Source organism: Macrobrachium rosenbergii, chromosome 9 (assembly GCF_040412425.1).
Source record: "Macrobrachium rosenbergii isolate ZJJX-2024 chromosome 9, ASM4041242v1, whole genome shotgun sequence".
NCBI lineage: Eukaryota > Metazoa > Arthropoda > Malacostraca > Decapoda > Palaemonidae > Macrobrachium > Macrobrachium rosenbergii.
The window spans coordinates 4,396,025-4,404,479 of record NC_089749.1 but is presented as its reverse complement, the minus strand read 5'-3'; the positions used below and the strand labels follow the sequence as shown (position 1 = coordinate 4,404,479).

Below are 8,455 nucleotides of genomic sequence, written 5' to 3'. Positions count from 1 at the left end.
TGCAGTCAAATTATTTACTTTTTTCAGGCAAAGTCGATTAAAACTATTGTGGCATTCGTATGGTTGAAGCATTATTGTAAAATAAACAACTAAAAAATGTAAGAGTTTGCAGCAAAACTTAAAATATAATCTGAATTTAGACTTACTACGAGATTCAGAGGCGTCGTGCACGGTTTTTTTTATTTGACTCCTTATCAAAGAATCGGATGAAGGTGAAAGTTGGCATATGAATATTTCACAACCATACATTTTATTTTCTAACATCATCTTGTACCTATGACTTATAGTTTTAGCTGATCATAGAAGAACACACCACTTTCTGTAGTCAGAGACATTAAAAAGTCATTCATGGCTTAGAAGACAGTAATGACGTTTACCTGTGACGTTACAAATGGCTCCACCCTCTAAGCTACGTCATAATTCAGGATAATACTGAATTATCTCATGAAGTTTAAGAATTGAATTACTGACGATGAAAATACATTTCTCAAGTAGTTGCAAAAGATGCTAAATGATCACCAATGATCAAATAAATAAACCTGAAGGCCAAAATTATACATTCTGCTACTATTACTACCACTATTGCTGTATTTCCACGGCAGCATAGATGCCCCGCCCACATCAGAATCTTTCAGCTATTCATAAAGACTTTGCAAATGTTTCTTTATTGTGTAATGGGTCCTGGCCTCCCAGAATTCCGGGTTTTCATTTGAGAAATGTATAAAGTAATTTTCCAAGTTAAATATGCAGTATTGCAAATGAGGAACAAACTCATGCATTCAGGGAAGGAGTCCTGTCAAAGAAGCAGTGACTGAAATGTCGTAAGTTTTGGTAAGTTTTCAGCAGTTCTCATCCAGGCAAATAAATGAAAGTTCATACCGTTATAGCCTTGGACATCACATATTCGATTTATTATCTATATGTAACTATGTTTTACTTTATTGTAATAAAAATCATCATTTCTATTGGCGATGGAGCTGAGCATTATTACCCTTATGAAACAGTACTATATGGCACAAACCTGAGAAAGAACGTGCGAGCGAATGTTTTGTTTTATTTTTGGTATTTAGAGTTTCGTTATTCATTTCGTTTTTCATTTTAAATTTTTCTTTTAGCCTTTTATCTTATTTCATTTTACTTATCCTTAATTCATGGGTGACAGGGCATGACAATGGGTAGACATGCCAGTTCCAGTCACCCTCAAGCATATAATTACCGATTATCGTAGGAAACGTAGCTGACCTGAGGAAATCAGCGATGACTCTGAGGGGAACAAGGGTTGCCATCGTTCCTTTTTCCTCTATCATTGTTACTATTGGTGTGGGTATATCTTAAAAATATTTCAAATGAAATGTATTTTACTTTTACTCTGTGTATTTGTAATTCCCTTTAAATGTACAAATGAAACACCAAAACTATTCATAATCTATTTACAAATCACAATCATCATCACTATCAAGGAAAAGATCATCATCATCCTCATCATCACTGACTAAATTAATGATGACTGGATCCACGTAAGTCTCCCGGATGTTGTCCAATTCCCAGTACTCCTCCTCAAAATGACGTGATTGTCTAACTGCTCCTGCCCACACTTCCGGGGTAGCAGAAAGCCTTGCCTCCTCCAACCTGGCCTGCAAGTCAGACCGCGTAAATCGACGGAGCGATGAACGCACTTGCCTCTTCATATGACCCCACACCTGTTCAATGGCGTTGAGCTCTGGGTGAGCGGGTGCCAAGCGCACAACTTCGTGGCCCCACTCCCGGATGATGTTATCCACCACATATCTCCTTTCCGGACGATTCTTTTGGCAAACGAGCAACAGCTCAGATTTTGTGGCCAAAGGTGGAACGATATCCTACGCTGCTCCAGCCACCTGTCGAGAAAAGTTAATTAATCATTATTAGAGTGGAAATAGACCATAGAATGCTAATTTACATACCGTTATTACTGTATCATTAAACTATGATTTGATATTGTTTCCATCAAGAATAATTTACTGACTTCACACAGTTAATAGAATATTGAATCATATGAAATTTCCAGTCAAGTCATTAACTTTAATGCGTGTGTATACGTATTTCATGATGTCTATATATATATATATATATATATATATATATATATATATATATATATATATATATATATATATATATATATATATATATATATATATATATATATATATATTGTGATTTATTGTAATTACCTTACGAGATCCGCCTTTCTGTTTGCTGACGTAGGGCATCGACTCTCCTCGGTTAGTGTGCTGTGATATGGTGCATTATCTAGCACAAGAACCGATGGCTCCGGGAGGGACGGTAGAAGCTGTGTCGTAAGCCACTGTTCGAACAATTTGGCATTCATTTCGCCATGATAATCTCCCTTGATTGGACTTAGCGGGGTAGCACAGATACGAGCCTTCAATGAAGCCTTCATTGGTGCCAGCAGCTACCACCACAAATCGTTCACCTTCTCCTGGAGGGACCTGACGGCTGTAAGAGGGACTGGTGATATCCTGCGTGGTGTCTGCCCATTCCCTGCTATGGGTCATTCTAGTGGTGAACCAAGTTTCATCAACGTACACCACCTTCCTTCCGTCCTCCCTGAGGCGTCGTAGATCCCGTAGAGCATTAATTCGGCGGCAAATTATATCCAGAGACTCCTTCCTCACATACATTTTCCGTTGTGTAGTTTTATACTTGAATCCCAGAGAATGCAGGAGGCGGATTACTGAACTCGGTGATGTCCTTTCTGAGATAATGCCAGCTGTTTTAAGGTCCATTGTTAGAGAGCCAACCGTAAAATACTCCTTCTCATCAAACTTTCTGTGGATAAAGCGACGAATCGCACCAACAGTAAAGTTATCAAAGGCGGATGGTGCTGATGAAACTGGTGTTACTGACGATGGTGAATGACATGAACTGGAGGTACGGAGGCTGACTTTGGCCCTTACTGCCCCTGCAGTCATGCCCAAAACTTGTCCAACGCGGTCATAAGGCCTTAAAGGACAGAAAAGAATATATATAATTATATATATATATATATATATATATATATATATATATATATATATATATATATATATATATATATATATATATATATATATATATATATATATATATTAAAGCAATTATACATTGATTATGGAAAACAACAAATCTTAAATCAGATGGTCCATTGCTGTACTGATAACTTGAATACATTACTGGTTGTATTTAGCTTTCCCAAAAATCTTCTCAGAACAATAATAATTCTATAAAGACTGAACAATCCTTTTACACCTCTCTCTCTCTCTCTCTCTCTATTGCTTTCTCTCTTCACTACATAATGGGTACTCAATGGAAATGTTCACAATTCAAAAAGGCATTGCAATAGTTATATTTTTTTCGCAAAATAAAAATCAGACTGGAAGTAATTACGTAATCTGGAAATCGATTTCTTACCTGTTCAAGGAGTAGTAAGTACTACCACGGTTTTTCTCTCCCGTATACAAGGTTGCAAGCCGCAAGGCAAATGCAGTTTTGCAACCACGGGGACAATTCCAAATCTTATTAGCCATTCTTTGATCTTTTGACAGGTAAGGGTTTAAAGCTGACGAAACCAAGTGAATGAGTTTGTAAGGTTTATGGGCGGGACTAAATTCGTCATAGATTGTTTACTCTACCTACGTCATAAACGTTTGAGGATCCTTGCCACGTATATCCCTGGATACGGCATTGGCAAACCAATTTTACTTTATAAAAATGAAAACTATCGAATTTCATCACTAGATATATTTCTCGATATATTTGTATGGTTGTGAAATATTAATATGCCAACTTTCACCTTCATCTGATTCTTTGATAAGGAGTAAAAAAAAAAAAAACCGTGCACGACGCCTCTGAATCTCATAGTAGTTGAAGGCAAGACTAAGGCAAAGACATTGTTTGATGCTGAATTTTCTTGTTTATACCAACAACAAACATTTACAGAGTTAGAGAAAAGACAGAAGAGATAGGGCATAATTAATAAAATAAGTAAACATGAAATAAAAAATTTAAGTAAATCTGTTAGTGTGCGAATATGTGTGTGTGTGTATGTGTGTATGCGAGTGTATGTGTGTATGCGAGAGGCTTAGCGGATGCATCATTCTCATAAAGAAAAAAAACCCGGGTAATTGTGTGATACAGTAGAGTGCGATACTTATAAGGATTCAGCTTATGTAATTGTTCTAGCCACTCTGCTTCCTTCTTCCCTCTCTCCAGAAATTGTGTCATTTTTCTTTCTTCAGTTCCGTATTAAGGATAGTTTTAATAGTTCCTCTGAACAACAAGACTGAGTGTTAGCATGAAACTAACTCGGAATGTCATCAACACCTTCACTTAGTTGGTTTTATTTTAGGCGTTTGGTAGTTGGGGTACTTACATTTAAATGACTGAAGCAAATTGAGTTATACATGACAATGATCAATATCTGATTGATTGTTTGTTTGAAGGGCAGTTGGGTAGGAAACATTCCAATACGGCTATTCGTAAATTGTCCAATTACAATATTTTATATTTTTTAAGCTAAGTATAATGAAACTATTGTGGCGTTCGTATGATCGAAACAGTATTATTATTAACAAAACAACGACAAAATGTAAGTGCTTGTAGCAGTAATTGTATAATTTGACCTGAATTTAGACTCGGTTGAAGGCCAAGACGTAATACAATGACACTGATTGCTGCTGAATTTTCTTGTTTTTACCAACAACAAACATTACCAGAGTTAGAGATATGAAAGAAGGGGATGTAAATAACGAATTGATTAAATAAAAGCAATAAGATAAGAAAACAGACAAAATAAGTAAATCTGTTTGTAGGTATATATGTGCGTACAGCATGAGAGAGAGAGAGAGAGAGAGAGAGAGAGAGAGAGAGAGAGAGAGAGAGAGAGAGAGAGAGAGAGAGAGAGATAGTATATATGACCCGATTTCGGTCATATAAGGCTTCTACCAGTACAAACGAAACGCGTAGGATACAGTTAACACTTATATATTATCATTAAAATTACACAGGGCCCTGTAGCTAATGTTACGTTACGTTAATTTATGCAATTACGGTCCTAGCAATCACCTGTGCCCATCGTAAGGCCACGCTACACTGAAGGGACAACTCTTAAACGAAACCTGCCTCGGGGTCCTCAGATCTTAGGTCTGCGATGATTGGCTCCTGTGTTCGAAAAAGGCCAGTAGGAACATTGTGTATGGACACCCTTTGTGGCACTCAGGCCAAGCCGTCAATGGTTGTATGGCACCTCGCAGGTCTTCGGTATTTGTCCGTTATACCCTGATCACAAAGGCACGCAGACGGCTAGCAGGTTTTCCGTTACGTCTCAATCATAAATCACTATATAAATCGGTTCATATATATAGATTATAGAAAATTAGGCCTATTATGAAAACAGTGAGAATGTCACAATAGATTTTATCAATTAACAACGATAAAGGAAACCATTGTTTTTTGGCGAAAACCATTTTAATGGATTCATACGAATTTAGTAAATTTTGTTACTTAACTCTTAGTTGAGAAGTGAATGTTCCGGTATCCGAGTTAAACTAAAAATATATTAAGAGTAAATGTAAACAATTACTTTACTGTATTTTATATCTGAATAAACACGGAAAATAAGTAAATTTTTTCATTACACTTCATTTAAAAAGTAAAATTAACACTAGAAAATCAACTGGACATTTGTTCCAAATGTTAAACTGATAGTTAAATTTATATAAGATGGGTAAATACAGTAAAATAACACGATTTTCCAAGAAATTTTTTCAGTTCTTGTAAATTCTAGCCAATAACTTAAGAAGCTCTGTAACTATGGATCAAATATTATCTTGCATCCTAGTTTCAAAAGTCAATGATGAGAAAATATCTCGGGATACAGAAACTGTTTTTTTCACATTCGAATTTTTCCTCATAATTTTCCGCCTTCAAATGCTGCACTTAAAACTTCGCATTTGGAATGTAAAAACCAACGAGTGCAATGCGGAATTATGTCCGTCCGTTAGAAACGCGATATGATCTCATGTCACGCGAAATAACATGACTAAAAATTTATTATTTCTAGTTGCTTTTTCTACATTTTTGTAACCGAAATATTTGGGAAAGTAAAAAAAACAACTGAAAGAAAATGTTACTTCGGCTATGAATATGATGTCGACGTGGAATTTACTGAAGAAGATGAAATTCCCTCCGAGAGATACATTTAATTATACCATCTCCGGTCCAGGAGGGCCGACCCAATTGGTTACGCTCAGGTCTTGGTCATTTACTCCTCGGTAAACAGTTGAAGAGTCAGACGCATTGGAGTTTCCACAAAATGCTTTCTAATTTTACCCATGTAATTTTCATCATCATTACAGTGGTACCATTGGAAAGCTGAAACTTTTTTCTAGCGTGTATTAAAAGTTCTCAGAAATAAGATATATATATATATATATATATATATATATATATATATATATATATATATATATATATATTTATATATATATTACATACATACATACCCGTGGCAGGTCCTCGATATTTTTCGAAAAGTTTGGAAAGTGAAACTTAGGGATTTCGAAGTTTTCACGATTTTTACTACATATTTATAGTTTTCTAATGTTGTAATTGTAAAATTGTTATTGAAGATAAATTTATTAAAAATAACGATAATGAATAGATTATACTTAGTTAGCTAATATCAAGGTTATTTATGTTGATAACGATTAAGAGTAATGTTATACCTTCAACATGACATGCTGATTTACACGATGCTTTACTGACGACATGCAAGAGCAAACAAATCATCGTTTCCAGCTGACCAGGCATTAAAGGAGAGTAAAAGTAATCTAAGATATTTGGGCGATGAGTGACTGACATATCTCAAGCAACCACGACTGCAGGCGTTCTGAATGCATCTCGTTTTCTACACCCGGTCGTAGGGCGAAAGCAAAACAAAGCGGGCGTCATAACATTCATGAACCACAAAACCCTGGCCACTATTCTAAGGTTGGGTCACTACCGATGGAAATTGGCGAAACAAAGCAAAAATTTCACATTAACAATTTGGTATTGGAAGAACTACTTTCTTCCTCGTTGCAATAGCTTACTGACGATACTTTACAAGAGCTTAAATGACTTCTTTTTTTACCAAAATAGAAAAAAAATGTATTATCGCCAAGATATTTCGATTATTGGTTTCAGTTTTTGTCTCTTAGAGTTAGGAGTTAACCTTTGGAATGAACTGCAAGTGGTAATAGGGATTTATGAAGTCTGAGAAGTAAGTGACTAAATAAATGAATAAATGAGTAAATAAATAATGAAATAAATGAAATTAAATTAGAAGCAATTTTCTATCCCTAGTCTTTTGGCAAACGGTGGGTGTCGAAATAACGTGATTCCGTTCCTCTAATTAAGGCAAACTTTTTCCATAAATAAACTTAATATAATTGGGAATTACATTGAAACGGTGTTCATTGGGTTGTTCTTAATTTTATTTGTAATCAATGATGCATGAATCCTAAATATCCTGACGTAAAGTTGAAATTCATGGTATTTTTTTACTTTTGGCTGTCAGTCAACTGTTAGTTGTTTCGAACGAATAGACAGTGCCAGGGGAATGTACAGATCCCTATAGATATTATAAAAGAAACACAAATGAAGATTAGTAGCTGGGGCACCCATCAGACAGTTGGATACTTTTCGAGGAAACAAGGCCATTCTCTCTGAGGACTATTTTTGCAGATCGCTTAATATGCCTGGCCGCTAATGTGTTGTTAGTTAGATAGTTTAGGAGAAATTGCTAATTCGGCCACCAAATGACTCAATTACCTATACAACAACAAGAAGACGCCTTCAAGGAAAGATGATCATTTTAATTGCTCTTTTATATTTGTTAACCCTTCTGTTTTGTTTTTTCTTTTTCTTAACCATCGAAGACAAACACGAAGAATTCTTTATTACTGTGAAAACATATGGCATTAGGTTCCAATGGTAACTACGATATAAAACTTATTTTAATAAATGAATTTATAGTATTTACTGACTAGCTTTACTTCAGAGTTAGCTATATTTCCTTTATTAAGATTTCATCTGGCAATACATACCAAAACAAATTTCAAGTTAGATTCCTTACAGTCATAGTTATTACACAGTAGCCTACCATGACTGCTTAAAGCATATTTGGCCTTTCATTTTTGAGCAGAACCACCAGTATGGGGGCTTCTGCTTTTGGTATGAGATCTCCCGCCATTTGCAAAATCCCAGGTAGACGAATAGCGTCCAGCCATTCGCGAAGGCAGCTTTACTGGCGACTCAGGGTAAAACGTTATGACCTAGGGCAAGGAGAGGAAGAGAAGAGACAATGAAGGATGGGGTATGAAGAGGGGTGGGATAGGGAGAGGGAATAATAGTGAGAAAATGAGGAGAGGAG

At 35.8% G+C, this 8,455-nt stretch overlaps 1 pseudogene; it reads right to left on the bottom strand.

Annotated features, from left to right (window-relative positions):
• Positions 1 to 1,419: 1,419 nt before the first annotated feature.
• Positions 1,420 to 3,736, bottom strand: LOC136842035 (uncharacterized; annotated as a pseudogene).
• Positions 3,737 to 8,455: the final 4,719 nt, after the last annotated feature.